The sequence below is a fragment of the Monodelphis domestica genome, chromosome 3 (assembly GCF_027887165.1).
Source record: "Monodelphis domestica isolate mMonDom1 chromosome 3, mMonDom1.pri, whole genome shotgun sequence".
Taxonomy (NCBI): Eukaryota; Metazoa; Chordata; class Mammalia; order Didelphimorphia; family Didelphidae; genus Monodelphis; species Monodelphis domestica.
Window position 1 is genome coordinate 16,081,421 of NC_077229.1, and position 22,756 is coordinate 16,104,176.

At 48.9% G+C, this 22,756-nt stretch overlaps 1 protein-coding gene and 1 long non-coding RNA gene across 2 annotated transcripts in view; one reads left to right on the top strand and one right to left on the bottom strand.

Moving 5' to 3' along the window:
* LOC103103504 (uncharacterized) overlaps positions 1 to 22,756 on the top strand; it is a 245,804-nt gene that overhangs the window by 74,895 nt on the left and 148,153 nt on the right. The window lies entirely within an intron of this gene.
* LOC130458177 (uncharacterized) lies at positions 16,547 to 18,971 on the bottom strand. The gene is made up of 2 exons (XR_008917264.1): positions 18,820 to 18,971; positions 16,547 to 17,097 (listed from the first exon to the last, which is right to left on the bottom strand). It is a non-coding gene; the product is annotated as an uncharacterized LOC130458177 (long non-coding RNA).

Genomic DNA, 22,756 nt, shown 5'->3' on the forward strand with positions numbered 1-22,756 from the left:
CCTAGCTAGTGAGGGCGCTTCTGTCTGCTCCGAGGTCCGGAGTGGCCGCCCTGCCACATCCAGGGGGTGAAAGCCTTGCACTTAGCTCTGCGGGGACATACCCCACAGAGTACTGATTTTAGCAGCTGCCTGTCCAGGTGCTTGGCAAGGCTGGCTTCTTTGAGGCGCTCACAGCCCTGGTACTCTCAATCATTGGCTACCTGTTGTGGAACATCTGGTGACTGGGGGGTGGCGCGGCGCCGTGGGCAGAGTTCTTGGGGTCTTGGAGTCCTCACAAGGTTCATGGAATCCCAGATGTAGACCAGGGAGGGAACTCAGAGGCCAATAAAACTAAACCTCTCATTTTAGAGATGAGGAAACTCAGGTTAAAAGACTTGCCTATGTTTAGTCAATATCTAAGGTCAGAACTTGAACTCGGGTCTTCTGGATTCCAGATCCTGTGCCCAATTCCATCTTTGGACTAGCTGGTGGCCATGAGCTTCAGGGGTGGAGGGGTACAGAGTGGAGAAAGGAAGGGAAAAAGCATTTATTAATCACTTACTGTATCCCTGGCCCTGCACTGAAAGCTTTATAAATATCATCTCACAGGCAGATATGGACATCTCTACTAATATTGATGGATGGAGTTCCCCACACTGAGTGCTTCATGGTGTAGCTGGGTGGTACAATGGGTCGACCCCTGAGCTAGAGTCCTGCCTCAGATACTTACTAGCTTGTGACTCTGGGCGCGTCCCTTCACCTCCGTCTGCCTCAGTGTCCTCATCTTTAAAATGGGGACAGTACTAGCACCTCCCTCACAGGATTGCTTTGGGGAACAAAAGAGATAACAGGTGTAAAGTGCCTTAAATCAGGGAAGGTAGTGATAATGGTCCATAGCCATGGATAGGTATTGCTGAGCACGGAGGTAGACGGGGACTGTCCCAAGGCCACCAGGTCCCCTCCCCTGAATGAAATTAAAAATACATTTGGGGTAGAGCCACTAGAACCTGGGGGAATCAGGGAGGCCTTCATGTAGGAGGGGGTGCTTAAGTCACCCTTTGAAGTAGACTCGGTATTGTAGGGGGCAGCTTAAGGAGGGATGGCAGAGGGCCGGAGGAAGGACGTGTTCTCATCTTCCTCTGTCCACTCCATGCCTCCTCCATCATATTAGTTACAGATAATTATCACCCATGTTACACGCACGCTAAGACCATGCCTCGATGGCTCTCCCCCTTCGTGTCTTGGCCTTGGACAGAAGCACCGTCTCTCCTGGCCTCCCCGGGCCTTCCCACCCCGCCTCCTGCCTTCCCTCATTTCTGTAAGATGCTTCCGTTTCCGCCTTCCTTAGGGTTTCCTGCTTACTAAACGCCTTTCCCTCCGAGCTGAGTTTGTGACGTGGTGAATGTCTTGTAGATCCTTCTACGTGTGCTACCTCCCGCTTGGACGTCAGCCCCTTGAGGGCAGGGATGGGGATGGTGGCCCGCTGCCAGCCCAGCCCCTGGCACAGACGGGCTCCTCATCACTGCCTGCCTGATTAAGCTGACCTCCAAGGCGGGTTGGATCGCAGCAGGCAGAGATGGGGGAGGCCTCCGAGCCGGAGCCGTGTCACTCCTCCCTTGGGTTCTCCAACGGCCCCTCCTGTCCTGGGCTCTGCACATGGGCTCAAGAGACTGGAAGGAGGAGCAGAGAAGGGGAAGATGGGAGCGTGCCAGCCACGGGGCGCCAGGAACCGAAGCTCGCGGCGGGCTCACAGACTTGGCACGCGCTCAGGCTGTGGTCTTCATGAAGGGTGTCAGCGTGCCAGTCCTGGGAGGGAAGCTGGACCAGGATTATCAGCCTCCCTGTACAGAAGAGGACACTGGGCTGGGGGCCACACGGCAGGGTGGGAGGCCCAGCTAGATCCCAGGGCCAGCGTGGCCAAATCTGGGCAGAGACTTGGCTTCTTGTGTCCCCAGCACCCAGCACAGAGTGGAGCAGACTGAGCATACCAAGACGTGCTCTTCTCTCGGACATTGAAGCGCCTAGAGGGCAGGGATGGCTTCATTCTGCCTCTGTATCCCTGGCATCCAGCACAGCAGAATGAATGTTGATTGACTGACCCAGCACAGTGCCTAGCACATAGTAAGCTCTTCACACATGCTTGATTGACTTAGTACAGTGACTGGCACATAGTAGGTTCTTCATACATGCTTAACTGGCTGGCTCAGCACAGTGCCTAGCACACAGTAGGCTCTTCACACATGCTTGGCTGACTCAGTACAGTGAATGGCATATAGTAGGCTCTTCACAATACTTTACTGGCTTGCTCATCACAGTGACCTGCACATAGCAGGCTCTTCAGACATGCTTGCTGACTGACTAGTTGATCTCTGCTGTGCTGTGCAATCTCCTTTTGTAGCCCTATTTGGATACTCCCTGAAAAGGCAGCCCATAGCTGACTGGAGCTTCCAGCCAACCCTGGCTCCCCCTTACCCCACCCCAATCCCCCAGGTTCCTGGGGAGGGACCACAGCCAGCCAAGGGCATCAGTGTGCTGCAGAGGATAGGCGAGGCAGTGGCTGCTCTCCTCCCAGAATCCTCTCTTCTCCTGCCAGAGGAAGTCAGGTTTCTTATGCTTGGCAGATTGGCCTTCACGCTCTGCTTTGATCCTAAAGGCCCAAGAAACTGAAACCTGCCGGATGTGGAATTTGGCAGCAGTCGGAGATTCCTGCGAGGTTAGAGGCTGAACTGGCCCCCAGGAGCCCAGAGTATCTTTCCCCCAGTCCCCACCCCATACACAAGCCCAGGTAAATGGCTAGCCAGCCTCCTTGCATTATTGTAGCACGTATCCTGGATGGAATTCTGTATTTTGGCCTTGAAGGAACTGGGTTCAAATTTGGGCCATGCTACGTGTATGACCTTGGGCAAGTCCCTTTTCTCCATCTGTAAAATGTTGGGGTTGGACTCAACCTCCTTTAAGGACCTATTTAAGTCTATAATACTCATTGTTTTGTAGGGGTTTAAGGTCAATTTCCTGACAACAGTCCTATGAGGCAAGGAGTGCTGGGGTGACGATCCCAGTTCTTAGTAAGAGATTGGCCAGGGTCACGTAGCCCGGCAGGGGCAGAGCTGGGGCTGGAACTCTTACAAGGCCAACCCTCTTCCTATTTCACAGTGATTCGTGATGCAGGCTAGATTTATGGGGTCACTAAGTCCCCCAATTATGACAAAGTTCCCTGAGTTCACCCTGCTTCGAAAGGCGCCCCCTGTGCTACATGCTCAACAAGTGGTCATCCGGGCCCTTTACTGGAAGACATTCTGTGAGGGAATGGCTGCCTCCTCCCACTTTGGGGCAGCCCCTCTCTCGGGGAGCTCTTCGTGGCACTGATCCACTGCCTAGCCTCCTCCTTCTATCCCTTTGCACCCGTCCTCCCTTCTTGGTCCTATTTCTATCCTCCACGGCTAAGTAGGACAAGTCTAATGCCTCTACCCCGTGAAAGCCTCCTCAAATGATTGCATTCTTTTGTTTTGAAGTCAATCGCTTGTCTCTGCTTTTGCCTTTTTCCTAATCTTCTTCCATCTTTGCTTTGCCAGGCAAAGCTTTCCTGTTTCCATCAACTGACCTTTTGTGGGGTGAATTTGAGGTCCTTCATCAGCCTGGTTCTTTCACCCTCACCCTGTGATGCTCTCTGAAGTCTTAAGTATGGGTCTGCTAAACTTTAGCCTAGAGAAGAGGAGACCCCGAATCTGGCACTCCAAATTGGGAATTCTCTGTTCCAGATGAGTCTGTCTTTCCACGCAAATTCCCAGGAAGCCACAGGCTCTAAAATCTCAAGCAGGAAAGGACCTATGAGACCTGCTCATTTTACAGAAATGGAAACTGAGACCCAGAGGGGGAAAGGACTTGGAGGTAGATAAGTAGAAAGTGACAGGATCAAGATTTGAACCCAGGTTCTCAGAGCCTATGTTCTTCCTTCTGTATTATGCTTCCTCTGAATTCCTTAGGATTGAAAGCCAGCTGTCTCTGATTCTCTTAATCAGTGAACGCCAGCATCTAACTGTTGAGAGAATCACCCAAATCCTGGCCCAAACTGAACTCATGATCTTCTTTTCCCCAACCTTCCTCCCAGACACACATCTTCCCTATGACTATAGAGGACAACTCCCTTCTCCTAGTGTCTCAGGCTCCTAACCTAAGATTCCTCCTGGAATTCTCACTCTTTCTCACTCTCTACCTGCACATCCAAACTGTTACCAAGGCCTCTCTATATCACCTGAGCTCTTGTGAGTTTCACCTGTACAGCATCTTTTGTAGGTTTCACCTATGCAGCATCTTTTGTAGGTTTCTCCTGTGCAGCATCTTTTGTGGATTTCACCTGTGCAGCATCTTTTGTGGGTTTCACTTGTGCAGCATCTTTTGTAGGTTTCACCTGTGCAGCATCATTTGTGGGTTTTACTTGTGTAACATCTTTTGTGGGTTTCACCTGTGCAGCATCTTTTGTGGGTTTCACCTGTGCAGCATCATTTGTGGGTTTCACTTGTGTAACATCTTTTGTGGGTTTCACCTGTGCAGCATCTTTTGTGGATTTCACCTGTGCAGCATCTTTTGTAGGTTTCACCTGTGCAGCATCATTTGTGGGTTTCACTTGTGTAACATCTTTTGTGGGTTTCACCTGTGCAGCATCTCTTGTTGACTTCACCTCTATAACATCTCATATATTCCCTTCTCTGACACAGCCCCCCACTCTGTTGCAGTCCCTCTTCACCTCATGCCTGGACTATGGCAATCACCTGTTAAGAGGAGGGGGAGGGGTCTTCCAGCCACAGGTCTCTCCCCGTTCCAGGCTCTCCTCCAACCATCAGAGTGATTTTTCTATAACTCCAGTCTAGCCATGTCGCTCTTACTCAATAAACTTCAGTGGCTCCCTATTGCCTTTATGATCAAATATTAAGTCTTCTGTTTGGCATTCACAACCCTTCATTACCTGGCTCAGGCTCTGGTATTCTTAACCTTTACCCCCTTCCAGCCAGCCCAGCCATGCTGGCCCATTTGTAGTTTCTCTGCGAGGTCATCCTCAATGATTGGCATGCACTCCCTGCCTTCCATTTATTACTATCTCTAGTTTCCTTAAAGACTAAGCTCAGTGCCACCTTCCACAGGAAACCTGTTCTGATTCCTCTCTATTCTTGTGCTTTCCCCTCTGAGATAACTTTCCATCTACTCTAGCTCATGTCATGTCCCTCATTAGGATTTGAGCTCCTTGAAGGCAGGGGCTGGTTTTTTGCTCTTCTTTGTATGTCCAGTGTTTAGGGCAGTGTCTGACACATTAGTACAGGTGTTATTGATTGTTCCCTAATAAGATCATAGGTTTGGAACGGCAAGAGATCTTAGAGATTAGCTCCGCTCCTCTCCCCAATTTATAGATGAGGAAACAGAGGCAAAAAGAAGTTAAGTCGCTTACCCATGATCCCATCATTGTGATATCTTCAATATTATGGGGAAATTCAGCTGGAGGGGAGGTTTGAGGGCTTCTTTCTTGCAAAGGGATAGAAGGAGGAGGCTAGGCAGTGGATCAGTGCCACGAAGAGCTCCCCGAGAGAGGGGCTGCCCCAAAGTGGGAGGAGGCAGCCATTCCTTCACGGAAGGTCTTCCAGTAAAGGGCCCGGATGACCACTTGTTGAGCATGTAGCACAGGGGGCACCTTTCGAAGCAGAGTGAACTCAGGGAACTTTGTCATAATTGGGGGACTTAGTGACCCCATAAATCTAGCCTGCACCACGAATCACTGTGAAATAGGAAGAGGGTTGGCCTTGTAAGAGTTCCAGCCCCAGCTCTGCCCCTGCCGGGCTACGTGACCCTGGCCAATCTCTTACTAAGAACTGGGATCGTCACCCCAGCACTCCTTGCCTCATAGGACTGTTGTCAGGAAATTGACCTTAAACCCCTACAAAACAATGAGTATTATAGACTTAAATAGGTCCTTAAAGGAGGTTGAGTCCAACCCCAACATTTTACAGATGGAGAAAAGAGACTTGCCCAAGGTCACACACGTAGCATGGCCCAAATTTGAACCCGGTTCCTTCAAGGCCAAAATACAGAATTCCATCCAGGAATCATGCTACAATAATGCAAGAAGGCTGGCTAGCCATTTACCTGGGCTTGTGTATGGGGTGGGGACTGGGGGAAAGATACTCTGGGCTCCTGGGGGCCAGTTCAGCCTCTAACCTCGCAGGAATCTCCGACTGCTGCCAAATTCCACATCCAGCAGGTTTCAGTTTCTATCCTCAGTTTACAAATGAGGTAACTGAGGCAGACAGAGGTTCAGTGACTAGATGACCTCAGATTCTATGAGAACCAGGGCAGAGAAGTCTTGTTGCCCAAGGCCGTACAGCTCTGGCAAAGAGGCAGAGCCAGGCTTGAGCCAGATCTTTTCACTTAGGGGGCGGTTCTGTCTTTACTCTGCCACATGGGGTCTCTGGGTAGCCTGTACATTTACTTCTAGTCTTGGTACTTCTAGAAGGACTTGAAACTCATGGCAAGTAATCAAAGCAAACAGACCTCGAGGGGCCCAGAAGTGGCTGGGAGAGCTGCCAGGAATTTGTCCTTACTTGCAATTAAGAGTTTCCTAAAATAGCTGAGGGATCCTGCCTCCCTCGGAAGAGCCACCCATCGCCTTGGGTGCTGCTCGGTCCTTATCCTCCACCTCCTGGGTGGGTGCTGGGGTGAGGCTGGCAGGGAGTTGCGGCACCTTCTGAGGAGGGCAAACTGGGCCTTCTCCCCTTCTGCAACCTCTAGAAAGTCCTCTCCAGGGCCTTTTGCTGGGGCTGAGGCATTCCTCCAAGCTGGCTCAGAATGTAAACTCCTGGAGGGCAACGACTGTTCCCTTTTTGCTCCTATTTGGCTCTCCAGCACTTCGCACTGTGCCTGGCACAAAGGGAGCCTAATAAATGCTTCTTCTCTACCTGCCTCTTTCCCCCCGAATCCAGCTATCCTGGCACCATTCCCTCTGCCTCTCGCCCCTACCCAGAAGGCCCTGCTTCCAAACTCGGCTCTGCTCCCACCTTCTCCCCAAGGTCTTTGCTGGTTCCCTCCTCTGCTGCTAATGCCTTCCCTCTGAGATTACCTTCCACCTCTCCCGTGTGTTCGCACCTGGTTATTTGCCTGTTGTTTCTTGTCCCTCTTGGAGGCAGGGCCTGTTTTGGCCTGCCTTTATGCGAGGGAGGCATCGATTGGATAAGCCAACCGTGTCGGCCCATCTCCCTTCTGGGAAGGGAGAAGATGCCCTGATAACTTAGCCAGGTGAAACCAACCTGCATCCAGGCTTGTTGGGGGAAACAAAGTCACAAAGTGTGTCCCGAACCCCAGCCTCTGGAGGAGATTTGGATTCCAGAGCCCGGCAGAGGAGGAGAGGCTGTTTCAGCTAAAGCCTCAGAGGGGTCGTATTTGGTGGGATGAGGAGCTCACATTTAGGCTTTGGCCCTTATCTCCTCACCCGTCCCTTAGCGGGACCCCTGTAACAAAGAGCTCCAGAAGAGACGCCCACCCAGTCCCTTCAGGGCGCCCTGGTGGGGTGTATATAGTAGCCACACTCCAGTGACCCGACTTGCCAGTGTGAGTCTGACCAGAGCGTGGGCTGCCTCTAAAGAGGGTTCCTTGGTGTCGTGCCTCTCCCATGAGGGCACAGCATTCTCAGTTTCCTCCTCTGTAAAATGGGGATGATAATGGCTGCCCGCTTTTGCTACTCGGAAGATCTAAAATCATTTGGGGTGCCGTCTCCCCCCTGAGGGTTCTCATTCTCTGCTTCCTCCTCTGAATGAGGACGGCCTGAATCCCTGATGTTGTGGTGGTGCCTGTCAGGTGGCTCTGCACAGAGGAGGCCCGATGAGTGGGGGCGCAGGGGCAGGGCCCGTCCCCACTCTGATCCTCTCTGACAGGCTCTCAGGAAGCTGTTAGATGATGCCACCCCAACCCCCCCTGAGCCAAGGCAGCGCCAGACAAAGTCTGCATTTATGGCCCTGCTCCTTAATGGGCCTCTTCTCTCCCCAGTGCTAATGGCTTTACGATAAATGAAGCCGACAGGTTCAAAACATCCATGCTCTGCGACCCTTTCCATAGGCCGCCAGCCCTGCGTGTCCCTCTTTCCTCTTCCCTGTGAGCTCTCTGCCTGGCTTGAAGAAGCTCAAGTGGATCAGGAAGAACTATAAAGCAGCGCCCCCTCCCCCTTCCCCGTCCTTCCTGCAGGAGCGGGGCCTTTGGGCGCCCCGCTGAGCAGCTCAGGAAGCTGGATGAGACGTAGCTTCTAAAGGATTCTGAAGGGCAGAGGCCGTGGGGCTTGTGAAATGGAGGGCGATTCCGTTTTTGGCTTTGTCTCCTCAGTGAAAAGGGAAGAGAAATCATTTTGAGTCAGAGTGGGGGGGGGAGGGGAGGACCCGCAGAGTGGAGGCAGCATCCATTTGGCTCCAGCTGCTCAGCACTATGTCTGCAGCACCCTGACATAGCCCAGGATTGATGGGGGCTGACACTCAGACGGCTGTCTTCTCCAAGCTGCTGTCCCAGGAAGACCTCATCATCACAGACACCCTCTGCACCAGGGAGGCAGCAAGACTCAGAGGAGTCAGCCTAGCTTAGTGAAGTGAGCACTGGATATGGGGTCAGAAATCTCAGCTCTGCTACTCACTACCCAAGTGACCTTGGACAAGTCACTGTAGCCACTCTGGGTGTTGGATCCCTCTGCTGTCCAATGAGGAGGCTCGATTGAAAGGACACATCTGAGATTCTCTGCACTTGGGTTCAGGGGAGGGGAAACACCAAAGCTACATGTGCCAGGACAGATGTGCAGAGACTTCCTTGTAGATAGATTTTATCTACATATATGCATACTTATTGTTTCCTCTCAGCCTGTAAGCCTCCTGAGGGCAGGGCCTGCTTCTGTTTTTGTCTTGGAACCCTCAGTGCCTAGCATAGTGTCTTGTCCATGGAAATCAATCAACATGAATTTAGTAGGCACCACCACCACTACCACCTACCACCTACTACTACTACTACTACTACTACTACTACTACTACTACTACTACTACTACTACTACTACTACTACTACTACTACTACTACTACTTTACTACTACTACTACTACTACTACTACTCTACTACTACTACTACTACTACTACTACTACTACTACTACTACTACTCTACTCCTCTACTACTACTACTACTCTACTACTACTACTACTACTACTACTACTACTACTCTACTACTACTACTACTACTACTACTACTACTACTACTCTACTCCTCTACTACTACTACTATATATTACACACATAATATATAATATAATTATACATGATACAACTAAATACAAAGTAGGTGGTTTACTCATTGATGGACTCTCCTCTGATAGCAAAGGCTTCTAGTGATCCCAAACTACTACTCTTAACACTACCACCACCACCACCACCACCACCACCACCACCACTACTACTACTACTACTACTACTACTACTACTACTACTACTACTACTACTACTACTACTACTACTACTCTACTACTCTACTACTCTACTCCTCCTCCTCTTCCTCCTCTACTACTCTACTACTACTACTATATATTACACACATAATATATAATATAATTATACATGATACAACTAAATACAAAGTAGGTGGTTTACTCATTGATGGACTCTCCTCTGATAGCAAAGGCTTCTAGTGATCCCAAACTACTGCTCTTAACACTACCACCACTACCACCACCACCACCACCACCACTACTACTACTACTACTACTACTACTACTACTACTACTACTCTACTACTACTACTACTACTACTCTACTACTCTACTCCTCCTCCTCCTCCTCCTCCTCTACTACTCTACTACTACTACTATATATTACACACATAATATATAATATAATTATACATGATACAACTAAATACAAAGTAGGTGGTTTACTCATTGATGGACTCTCCTCTGATAGCAAAGGCTTCTAGTGATCCCAAACTACTGCTCTTAACACTACCACCACCACCACCACCACCACTACTACTACTACTACTACTACTACTACTACTACTACTCTACTACTACTACTACTACTACTCTACTACTCTACTCCTCCTCCTCCTCCTCCTCCTCTACTACTCTACTACTACTACTATATATTACACACATAATATATAATATAATTATACATGATACAACTAAATACAAAGTAGGTGGTTTACTCATTGATGGACTCTCCTCTGATAGCAAAGGCTTCTAGTGATCCCAAACTACTACTCTTAACACTACCACCACCACCATCACCACCACCACTACTACTACTGCTGCTGCTGCTGCTGCTGCTAACATCAGTACTTCTAGATAACATTTATATAGCACTTATTATCTACCAGGCATTGTGCTAGGCTCTGAGAACAAAGGAAAAAGAACAGAATAGTCCCTGCCCTCAAGGAACTTACATTCTAGTAGGAGAGGCCACCAGTACATTTATAGGCACATACAGAATAACTATTAAGAGAACAAATGTAATTAAATACAAAGTGGGCAGTTTACTCCTCAGTGGGCTCTCCTCTAACAGCAGAGGCTTCTAGTGATCCTACACAGATGCTGCCATATGCTTTTTGTGTCCCTGGAAGCTTACCTGGATTTCAATTGCTCTTTCCAAGTAACCTCGTTGGCCCCAAAGCTCCAGGCTTCATTCAGAAGTTCCCCCACCTCACATCCTTAAGCCATTGTTATGTCCAAAGCGCCATGCTAGGGGTGGAGGGGCCAAAGCCAAAAGTTGGCTTCTGCCCTGTACAAGCCCATGTTTTACTTAGCCAAAGCTGTGGCCATTCTGAACCACAGAAGCAACAGAAAGTGTTCTTTGCCCTCGTTGTGCCTCTAACTACGCCCTGCCCTCATCCACCCACCAGAGGAGTCAACAGCCCTCTTGTAGCTGCTTTCCTTAGCCATGGCTGGACTGAATCAGCTGCCATAACTTTTGCTGCTGTCTCTGGCCGTGGTGCTGATGGCCAGAGGTGTAGGAGCAGGTCTGTTCAGTTTGGTGGGGCCCATCTTTGGGATCAAGCATCTTCCCTGAGTCTCTGGCCAAGGAGGATCTGAACAAAATGGCCTTCCACCCAAGTTGTCTGAGTTTATCAGTATCTCGATCGTCTGACATCTGGTTTAAGCCAAATTTTGCCCAAACTCATAGAACTAGATAGAGGGGACCTCCAGGACTTGCTAAGGTTACGTAGCCCTGCTGTCATTTGTTCCAGCTGGTAGGTGGGCTGCCTTTACAACTCTTGGGAGCGTTCTGGCCTAAAGACCCAGTCTAGCTTTGAAGTTATCATCTACTGAATAGGAAGAGCCACCATTTCCTATACAATCCTTTGTATCAGTTCCATTTTATATATGGAAATGCTTTTTGGGTCTGGCCACTCCACCAATTCTGAATGCTTGAATTTTTTATTTTTGTTCAGTTATTTCAGTTATATCTGATGCTTTGTGATCCCATTTGAGATTTTCTTGGCAGAGATACTGCAGTGGTTTGGCCCTTGGTGATTCCAGCTCATTTTACAAATGAGGAAACTGAGGCAAACGTTAAGTTACTTTCCCAGGGTCACACAGCTAGTTAAGGATCAGAGGCAGTATTTGAATTAAGCTCTCTCCACCCTTTTTAATGTTTATTTTTTAAATTTTTAAATATTTTTCTATGGTTACAGGATTGATTTCTCTCCTTCCCTTCTTCTCTCCCCTCTCCCAGAGCTGATAAGCAATTGCACTGGTTCATACATGTATTATCACTTGATACCTATTTCCATGTTATTCATTTTTGTAACAGAATAATCTTTTAAATCCCAAACCCCAAATCCCATACCCATATAAACAAATGATCAATCATACACTTTTCTTCTGCGTTTCTACTCCCCCAGTTTTTTCTCTCAATGTGGAGAGCACTCTTTCTCCTAAGTCCCTCACGGTTGTCCTAGGTCATTGCATTGCTGTTAGTAGCAAAGTCAATCACATTTGATCATCCCACAATATTTCAGTTTCTCTGTATGATGTTCTCCGGGTTCTGCTCATTTCACTCTGCATCAGTTCATGGAGGTCTTCCAGTTCTTATAGAAATCAAAAAGTTCATCATTCCTTACAGCACAATAGTATTCAGCACCAGATACCACAATTTGTTCAGCCATTCCCTAATCAAGAGACACCCTCTCAACTTTTCAATTTTTTGCCACCACAAAGAGCACAGCTATGAATATTTTTGTACAACCTTTTTAAATGATCTCTTTGGGGTATAAACCTAGCAGTGATATGACTGGATCAGAGGGCGGGCAGTCTTTTAAAGCCTTTTGGGCATAGTTCAAAATTGCCCTCCAGAATGATTGGATTAATTCACAATTCCACCAGCAATGCATCAGTGTCCCGACTTTGCCACATCCTCTCCAACATTTATTATTTTCCTTTGCTGTCATGCTAGCCAATCTGCTAGGTATGAGGTGGTACTTCAGAGTTGTTTTGATTTGCATTTCTCTAATCAAGAGTGATTTAAAACACTTGTTCATGTGATTATTGATAGTTTTTATTTCTTCATCTAAAAACTGTCTATTCATGTCCTTTGACCCTTTGTCAGTTGGGGAATGGCTTAATTTCTTGTACATTTGACTTAGTTCCTTATAAATTTGAGAAATTAGACCTTTGCCAGAGATTTTTGTTATAAAAATTTTTCCCAGTTTGTTGCTTCCTTCTAATTTTGGTTGCATTGGTTTTGTTTGTACAAAACATTTAAATTTAATGTAATCAGAATTATTCATTTTACATCTTGTAATGTCTTCTATCTCTTGATTGATCTCTTAATTCCTTTTTGTCTTAATCTTAATCTTAAATTCCTTCCTTTCCCATAGATCTGACAGACATACTATTCTATGTTCGCCCAATTTACTTATAATATCAATTTATATTTAACTCGTTTACCCATTTTGAATTTATCTTGGTATAGGGGGTGAGATGTTGATCCAATTAAATTCAGTTCTTTCTTATTCCAGGATCACTACTCTATCCACTGTCCTGCCCTTTAATTTACTAAAACGCCACCATCTTTTTCACATAAATAGCATGAGAAACTTTAGCGAAATCTTTGCTAAAACCCCCATAAACGCTGAACTAAATAGATTAATTTGACACTGTCAAAAAAAACTTTAAAAAAGGTTAGCTTGCAGACTAGCTAGGGGGTTGATGGTTTACACGGGATATCTCATTTATCCTCACAACAGCCTTGTAATGTGTGTGTGTTGAAACTTGGGCAGACCACTGGATTGGACCTTGATTCCTTCCCCTATAAAAGGAAGGTGTTGCTCTCTTTGCCTTGATTTCCTTATCTGTAAAATGGGGATAAATATCACTTCTCTCTCAGACTTGTGATGAGGATCAAATGAAACATTTGTAAAGTTCTTTACAGACCTTAAAGCAACATATAAATAATAGCTAGTAGTAGTGGTGGTGGTGCTGGTGGTATTATCCTCTCAAAGCCTTAGTTTTCTCATCTGTAGAATGAGGATAATAATAGCGCCTACCTTCTAAGGTTGTTGTGATGGTCAAATGAGATAATACATGTTAAGTCTTTTGCAAATAAAGTATTATATAAATGCTACTATTATTACTTTTGGCAGTTGGGTGGCTCAGTGGATAGAGTACTGGGCCTGGATTCAGGAAGAGCTGATTTAAAATCTGGTCTTTGTCCCTGAGGGGCTGTTTGATCTTGGGCAAGTTACTTCCCTCTGTTGGCCTCAGTTTCCTACTCTGTCAAATGAGCTGGAGAGAGACATGGCCAACCTCTCCAGTATCTCTGTCAAGAAAACCCCAAATAGGGGTCACAAAGACTCGAAAATGACTGAAAATGACTTTAAAAATACGGTTACTTTTATCCTTTCTCTATTTCCTCCAATCTCATTCAGTTCGAAGCTTTCGAGCTTGAACTTGAGGGGCCAGGCCAGCTCTGCCTCTCATTTGGACGGGCCTCCTGGGAGAAGGGCCTGTTTCAGGCCATGGCCTCATGTTTCCTTCCAGGAATCTTTTCTTAAAGGCAGGAATGCGTGTCGTTCACCCAGGCCCTGGGCCTTCCAGGGCTGATGGACCGATAGCAAAAGCAAACACATCGGTCGGCGACTCTTACAGGAAGAGCTGGCTCGCCAAGGCCTCGGGATAGAGGCTTCCTGGAACATAGCGAGAGTATCAGATCACCCTGGAAAGGTCTTTGGGAAAGTGCCATTTTAGACTTCATAAGGAGAACGATAAGAATGATAATTGTAATCGTACGTTGATGCATTGAAAAAAGCCAGCAGAGCAGAGTGGAGAAAGTGTTTTACTTGTAATCAGGAAAACCTGGGTTCGAGCCCTGCCTTGGTTAGGGGGTGCGGTGGATCAAGTGGCTGGACTTGAATTCAGATCCTGCCTCAAACACTTATTAGCTACGTGACCTTGAACAAGTCACTTAGCCTTTCTTGGACTTAGTTTCCTCATCTATAAAATGGGGATGATAATCCCAGGGTTATTGGGAGGATCTAAAAAGGTCATATTGGTGTAATGCTGTACTCGCATGTTTGCCAAATGTTTCTGTTGTGTGACTCTTGAGTAGTTTGCCATTTCCTTTTCCAGTCCACTGGACAGAGTAGGAAACAGACTCATGGGGTTAAGTGACTTGCCCAGGGTAACACAGTTAGTGTCCGAGACCAGATCTGAACTTGGGAAGACGAGCCTTCCTGGCTCTACGCCCTACTCCATGGGGCAGAGCCCACTGTTGCCTGCTCTCTGGATCACGGACGCTGACCAGCCCAGGAGGCGCTCGGGGACTTGTTAGCGCTCTCCGGCCACCCCGGACGTGGATGGCTACGGAAGGAGGGCCCGGAACCAGACTGCTCAGCAGGAAGCCCGGGGCCAGCGGGGCTCTGAGCCGGGAGCACCTCCACCACAGGAAGGGCCCGTGACCAACGAGACCCAAGAGGCCGGCTGTGTGTTCCTGGGCACGTCACTTAGTCCTCATGGCCCAGCCCTGACCGCGCTTCCGCCTGGGACGGAGATTCTGCCTGTGCATTCTAAGAGGATTGTTAAAAAGCTCCTGAGCCCCCACCCACGTGTTCTCATCTCCGCTGACTTGTTCCCTCTATTGGCCTCTGGGCCACCTTCTGGACCACCCAAGCTTTACTCGGCTGGAGTCCAGCGGCCACAGCCTCTCCCTGGCACATCGGGGCTGCCCGTCTGCTCTTTGGTTCCAGCCACTATAGCTGGCCCACAAAAGCCCAGAGCCCTCCAGGGCCTTTAGGGCAAGAGGAAATCTTTCCTTCCGAGCCCCCTTTTCTGGCGAAGATCCGGAGCCCCCCGTTTCAGAGAACCGTTTCACTTGGACTTAGACTCTGCTAGAATCACCCCTGCTTCGGCCGCCACAGGACTAAGCCAGAACAAAAGGTGAGTGAAGGAATCTAGTCCGTGTTCTCTACCTACCCACCCTCAGCCTGACATCCCCTGTTCTGAGTTCCGTTCCAGCCCCGATATCCCTTTTTCTGAGTTCCGTTCCAGCCCCGACATCCCCTGTTCTGAGTTCCGTTCCAGCCCCGACATCCCCTGTTCTGAGTTCTGTTCCAGCCCCAACATCCCGTTCTGAGTTCTGTTCCAGCCCCGACATCCCGTTCTGAATTCCGTTCCAGCCCCGACATCCCGTTCTGAATTCCGTTCCAGCCCCGACATCCCCTGTTCTGAGTTCCGTTCCAGCCCCGACATCCCCTGTTCGAAGGTCTCAGTCCTCATGTTCTAAGCCCCCCTCTCACTCCTGACATCCCTTGTTCGAAGATTCATTCTAGCCCTGGCACCCCCTGTTCTAAGCCCCCTCTCAGCCCTGGCATCCTTTGTTCTAAGCCCCCTCTAAGCCCTGGCATCCCCTCTTCTCCAGCCCTGATACTCTTTGTTCTAAAGCCCCTCCTCACCCTGGCATTTTCTGGCCCCATCTTTGGCCCTTTTTGCTTCTAGGATCTGGCTCAGGGCCTTGCAAAGCCAGCTCTGCAGCTCTCCCTCTCTTGTAAGGCCAAGCTTGAGACTCTCCTGGCCTCTGGTCACTGCCCATAGGGTGGATTGTTGGGCCCCACCAGGGGTCAGACTTATTTCTCTGCTCTGACTCCTGCCCATTGGGGCCCTGCTGGGTGGGGTATGTTCATCATTCATTCCTGTGGGCAGGTGGGGCTCCTCAGATCTCCCTGGGAGCCTCTTAGCCTTGGAGATGGCTCTTGGGGGAAGCCTGAGGGAAGGAGGGTTAGGGTAGAATCTCTGTCCTACTGGGGATCACAGGGACATTATATTTAGAGCTGGAGGGGATCTCGGAGAAACCCCATGCCCAACCCCTTCTTTAAAAAAAATATTTTAGGGACAGCTAGGTGTCTCAGTGGATCAAAACATCCTGGGTTCAAATCTGGCCTCAGACGCTTCCCAACTGTGTGACCCTGGACAAGTCACTTTACCCCCACTGCTTAGCCCTTACTATGCTTATGCCTTGGAACCAACACACAGTAATGATTCTAAAAAGAAAGGTAAGGATTAAGGAAAAAAAAGATTTTATTTTCCAAATTACACGTAAGAAACAATTTTCCACCTATGTTTTCTGATGTCTCATGATTCAAATCGTCTCCCTCCTTCCCTTCCCTCCCCCTCCCAGAGATGGTAATCGATTTGACCTGGGTTATACATGTATCATGCCAAACATACTCTCTTGGTTACTGTGATAAGGGAATGTTCACATACAGCCCACGCCCCCAAATGAAAACCCACATCAGCCAGTGTGAAAAATTGTCTGCTCGGATCTGCATCCTTCTGCGCCAGTTCTACGTCCTCCAGAGCTGTCCTGCATCATTCTGTTGCTCAGAGTAGCCAAGTCTGTCACAGTTGATTGTTCCGCAGTGTAGCTGTGACTGCGCACAATGTTCTCCTGGTTCTGCTTTATTTCACTCTGCATCTGTTCATGCAGTTCTTTCCAGCTTTTTCCGAAATCCTCCTGCTCCTATTTCTCATAGAACAATAGTATTCCATGACCATCCTATACCGCAGTTTGTTCAGCCATTCCCCCATTGAAGGACATCCCCTCGACATCCAATTCTTCATCCTACAAAGAGCTGCTGTAAATATTTTTGTACAAATGGTTTCCCCCCCTTTTTTTGGATATTGTTGGGATACAGACCCAGTAGTGGTACTACTGGATCAAAGAATAAGCACAGAGTGATAGCCCTTTGAGCATAATTTCCAAATTGCTCTCTGGAATGGTTGGATCGGTTCATAACTCCACCAACAATGCATTAGTGTGCCAGTTTTGCCACATCCCTGCCAGCATTTATCATTTTCCTATACTGTCATCCTATAGGCCAATCTAATAGGTGTCAGGCAGTACTTCAGCATTCGTTTGCATTTCTTTAATCAAGAAGGATTTAGAACATCATATCATGTGATTATTGATAGCCTTGATTTTTCATCTGAAAACTGCTTGTTCATATCCTTTGACCGTTGGTCAATTGCAACCTCTTCTTTTTACAAAGGAGTAAACTGAGGTTCAGGGTAGTTGAAGAACCTGCCCAAGGCCAGCCAGTACCTGAAGGAGCTGGGTTTGGAGCACAGACCTTCTGGTCCTTCAGCTAACATTGGCTAATTGCCTTTTATGTACTAGGTAAGTCCTGTGCTGGGGATTGGTCTCCCTGGGGTCACCCCTTCCCTGCAGGGATACCCCTTGGGTGCAGATTAGCAAAGACAGGAGCAAAGGAGGCAGGAAAGAACCCTGATCCTGGGGCATCAGAGGCTGCTGCCCAGAAGGACTGTGCCCAAAGCCTGGCACTCTTGCCTGCCGGGTACTGCGAGGGTTACAACACCATTACAACCATTCCTTCTGGGGTGTTCTGACCCCTCGCTGCATGTTCATCTTCTGATGTAAAATGACTCTTGGGTTGTGTTTGGGGAAAATGGGAGCCAGCTCTTCCCTGGCACCTAAACCATGAGATGTTCCTGCTGCCTCCGGTTGGGTGGCGAGTGTGGGGACTTTACTGGGGGGAGGATGAGCCTGGGCAAGGTGGAAGGGGGTACAAGCCCAGGCCCATTCCCTGGAAATGTTAGGTTTCTGGCTATTTTAGAGCAGCCTGAGTGATGATGCTGGTTTACAGTGGGTTGTGACTCTGAGGACCTGTGCTCAAATCCTTGCTTTGCTACTTACTGCCTGTGTTACATACATTGGGTAAGCTACTTAACCTCTTCAGTTTTCTCATCTGTAAAATGAGGGGGATGGATGAAATGGTCTCTGAGGGCCCTGTTAGTTCTAGAATTAGGTTCCTATATGCCTTATTTGTGTGGTCGTGGGTGAGTCATTTCCCTTCTCTGGCCCTCAGATTTCCCCATATGAAAAATGACAGGGTTGGATAGGATGGCCTCTGAGGTCCCTGCTTGTTTTAGAATTAGTTCCTGTACTCCTAGGTGTGTGACCTTGGGTGAGTCATTTCCTTTCCCTGGGCCTCAAGTTTTCTCATGTGTAAGATGTGTAAGGGTAATTTTAGGGTTGTGACTTAATCTAAATTAATTTAGTCTCCAAGGAATATCCCAAATAAAATACCCAAGTCAATTTGGAAATTTTATGGTGTTTTAATTAATATAGAGGGAAATAATTAAGGAGAAGAGAAAGGGAAAGGGTATAGGATTTCTCCCACCTGGCCTGTGCCAGGGGGGAGTTCAAAGACCTCCACCACGAGGTTTTTTCAAAGATTAGAGGCTTCCTAAGAGGATAGTGTTTGGAAGGTAAAGGAGAAAGAATCAGCCTAAACTCCGAGAGAGCTCAGAGAAAACACCTCACCTGAACTATGCTACTAAGCTTCTCCCAGTAGTGTATCAAGGACATTCACCGCCAAACCTGGACAATAGCTGCCTCCACATCAAGATGCCAAGACCTCAGCACGCTGCCACCAGAGCCACCTCTCTGCAAAAAGAGAGTGAGAGAGGAAGTGATGTGAAATATATAGACAGTTTTTACATCACTTCCTGCATCTCACATGTACCAATGGTAGCTTAAACTTGACTTAGGACAGCCCAGAAGTCTGTCAGTTATTTCTGATTTATCATTTACCAGCACATGTCTGTCATAGGCCATCCTTCTCAACACTTAATCCTTAAGTAGGGGTGTAGACATTCCTGTTTTATTAGACTAAGCAGGGTATAGTAAATCTAAAGTTCACAGATGAGGGGATTGGAGAGGATGGCCCCAAAGGTTGTCCCTTCTGACACTGCAGCTGACCATCTTGGGGGGCCTCCGGCCAGCTCTCCTTGCCTGGTTCCTGTGGGCTCTGGCCTCCTGGGCATGGCGCCTGACCCTCCTGTCCCTGGCAGGAACATTGTGGCCTGGATGCCGATTGCGACATCTCTCTGTGGGCTACAGGGCCTTGCTCCAGAATGTGGGCTTGCTCTTCTCCGTGGAAACGCAGGAATGTTGGGCTGGGGCTGAGACAGCCTCGCTTTGTCGCATTGTGGCTGCTCTGTGGGTCCTGCATTGTCTCCTGCTGTTCAGCCCTCAGCCCTGTCCATCCGTCCATCCATGGAAAAAGAAAGGGGGAGAAAAGAAAAGAACATTCCTGGGCCGCCCCCTCCTGAGGCCGAGGGGCTCCAGTGCTTTTCTGGGAACCCTGTTTGCGGCTTTCCCAGGGAACAATGGGCCCATTGAGCTGCACAGGGGCCGACAAGTTAAGCCAGCCCTGAGTCAGTTTGCCATTCTTAGAAAATTCTAGGAAAACAAACGCTTGATTAATCGGAATGCTGGCACACTCGGCCCGTTACCCTGAGCATCGGTTTGGCTGGGCCTGGTTGGCTTCAGAGCCCCCAAGGATGAGGCCCCTCCTCTCTGCCTCACAGCTGCCCTGGCTCCCAGGCTTTTGTCCAGCCCCTTCCCAGGTCCTGGGGTGGCTCTTCTCTTGGGCACTGAGGCCCTGCGGGGACAGAGATGGGGTCCGAGAACCCCAGAACAAGGGAGAGGCTGATGGCTCTGTTGAAGCTCCAGGAACCTGGTGTGGTGCCTAGAGAGGAGAGGTCTTGGGAGAGGGGAGAAAGCAGTGATGGCAGAACGTGCCTGTTGTTCAGGACCTCTGAGGCCTTATCTCTGACCCATCCATATGCAGAAGAAGTCCCTTCTTGAGTGGGGATCTCACCACCTCCTGAGGTGCCACCTCTGATGATGAGCAGTCTGTTACCTGGAGAGAATCCCACCAGTCCAATTCAGCCAGCATTTATTAAGCAGCTACTAGGTGCTAGGCTCCAGGCCAGGGATGGGGCTAGCCATAGTGGCTAGAGGCTCAGACCTGGAGTCAGGAGGATCTGGGTTCAAATCCTACCCTAGACATTTAGTTGTGTTACCTTGGCCAGGGCCCTTCATTGCCTTGAGACTCAGTTTCTTCTTGTGTAAAATGGAAATCACAATACCTGTAATCCCTTTATGATGGAGTTGCCAAAAAGCTCAAATGAGATAATGTATGAAAAGGGCATCAGGGGTTGCTGCCTAGAAGGGTTGTGCCCAAAGAAAGGGGGTAGATGGAGGAAGAAAGGGAAGGAGGGAGGGAGGAAAGGAAGGAGGGATAGAGGAAAGAAGGAAGGAGAGAAGGAAGGAGGGAGGGAGGAAGGAAGGAGAGAAGGAAGGAAGGAGGGAGGGAGGAAAGGAAGGAGGGATAGAGGAAAGAAGGAAGGAGAGAAGGAAGGAGGGAGGGAGGAAGGGAGGAGAGAAGGAAGGAAGGAGGGAAGGAGGAAAGGAAGGAGGGATAGAGGAAAGAAGGAAGGAGAGAAGGAAGGAGGGAGGGGAGGAAGGAAGGAGAGAAGGAAGGAAGGAGGGAGAGAGGAAAGGAAGGAGGGATAGAGGAAAGAAAAAAGGAAGGAGGGAGGGAAAGAAGGAGGGAGGGAGGTAAGAAGGAAGGAAGGAGGAAGGAAGGGAAGGAAGGAGGGATGGAGGAAAGAAGGAAGGAGAAAAGGAAGGAGGGAGGGGAGGAAGGAGGGAGAGAAGGAAGGAGGGAGGGAGGAAAGAAAGAAAGAAGGAAGGAGGGAGGGAGAAAAGAAGGAAGGAGAGAAAGAAGGAAGGAGGGAGGGAAGGAGGAAAGAAGGAAGAAAAGAGGGAGGGAAAGAAGGAGGGAGGGAGGTAAGAAGGAAGGAAGGAGGAAGGAAGGGAGGGAAGGAGGAAAGAAGGAAGGAAGGGGAGGAAGGAAGGAGAGAAGGAAGGAAGGAGGGAGAAAGGAAGGGAGGGAAGGAGGAAAGAAGGAAGGAAGGGGAGGAAGGAAGGAGAGAAGGAAGGAAGGAGGGAGAAAGGAAGGGAGGGAAGGAGGAAAGAAGGAAGGAAGGGGAGGAAGGAAGGAGAGAAGGAAGGAGGGAGGGAGGGAAGGCTGGAGGACAGGAGGAAGGTCATCAAGTCTGGCTCCTTTGTTTTTATAAATGTGGGAACTAAGAGAAGGCTTATAGGATCACAGCTCTAAAGCTAGGAGGGATCTCAAAGATTCTCTAGTCTAATGCTCAGGGGAGGATGAGAGAGTCAAGTAAATTAGAATCCTAGACTTTTAGAGCCAGAGTTCATGGAAAAGACCTACAAAGGGAGAAGGGAGGGAAGTCAGCATCTATCAGACACCTACTGTGTGCCAGGCACCATGCTAAGTGCTTTATAATCATTGTCTAATTTGTTCCTCACAACTGCCTTGGGAAGTAGAGACTATTGTTGTTCAGTTATGTCCAGCCTCCTCCTCCTCCTCCTCCTCCTCCTCCTCCCCCTCCCCCTCCTCCTTCCCTTATTCTCTCCCCCACCCCTGCACACAGTATGATTCCCATCTCAGACTGCTCCTGGTCATCCTCTTCCCAGGGTGCATTTCCTTCTCATTCTCAGCCCACTGGCTGAGTCAGGATGGTCAATGGGTACGCAGGGCTCTGTCTCAGGTCTGCAAGTTGAGATGCTGAAACACCTTCAGAGAAAAGATGGGGCCAAGAAATTGCTGTCCAAGACACAGCTGTTGCTGGCCTCATGGCAGTCATGTCATTGCTGTGAATCATCAGGGTGTTCTCCGTGCTCGAGACCTCGGGCACCCGGGCAGCAGAGCCTGGCACATAAGACTCCTTGGGGAAAACACCCGTCCATGGACAGAGTCACAACTCCCTGGCCAAGTCCCACTCATTTCTCCCTTTAATAGGCCTAAGCTAGTGATGACCCGAGAGCTAGTCTCAGCCACCAGTGAGGAATCCCTTCTCAGTCAGTGCCAGACAAACCCAGGGAAGTCAGAGGTGCTGGTGCCCTCCTCTGGTGCCCTGTCGGTAGCACCCGCTGCCTTCCTAGCCCCATTGCCCTTCTCAGGCTGAAGAATGTTTGCCGTGGGCCTGGGGGGGTGTGAACTTGCCTGTCTGATCCCTCTTCCACAGGAGGTCTTGAGGCTACTTAAGGACCCTCATCATCTCCTCCTGCAAGTCTTTTCTTCTCCAAAACGTGGACACAATTCATTCAATTGATTCTCATAGGCATGAATTCAAAGCAGCTGCCCCAATTTTCTCCTGGATGTATGCCATCTTGTGATGCTTTTCTTTTGGGTATGAATCGGGCATAGCTCAGGGCCTTTTTACCCTGTGAGGATTCTAAGAATAGCAATGTCTTCCTCAGCTGTGGCATCCATAACCAAATTCAGTACTGGGGTTCGACCAGGAGAGGAGACAAGGCCACCTCAGGTCTTCTGACCAATTACTCCCACCCCCATACTTTGCAACCCAGCCAGGCACTTTTCCCTCAT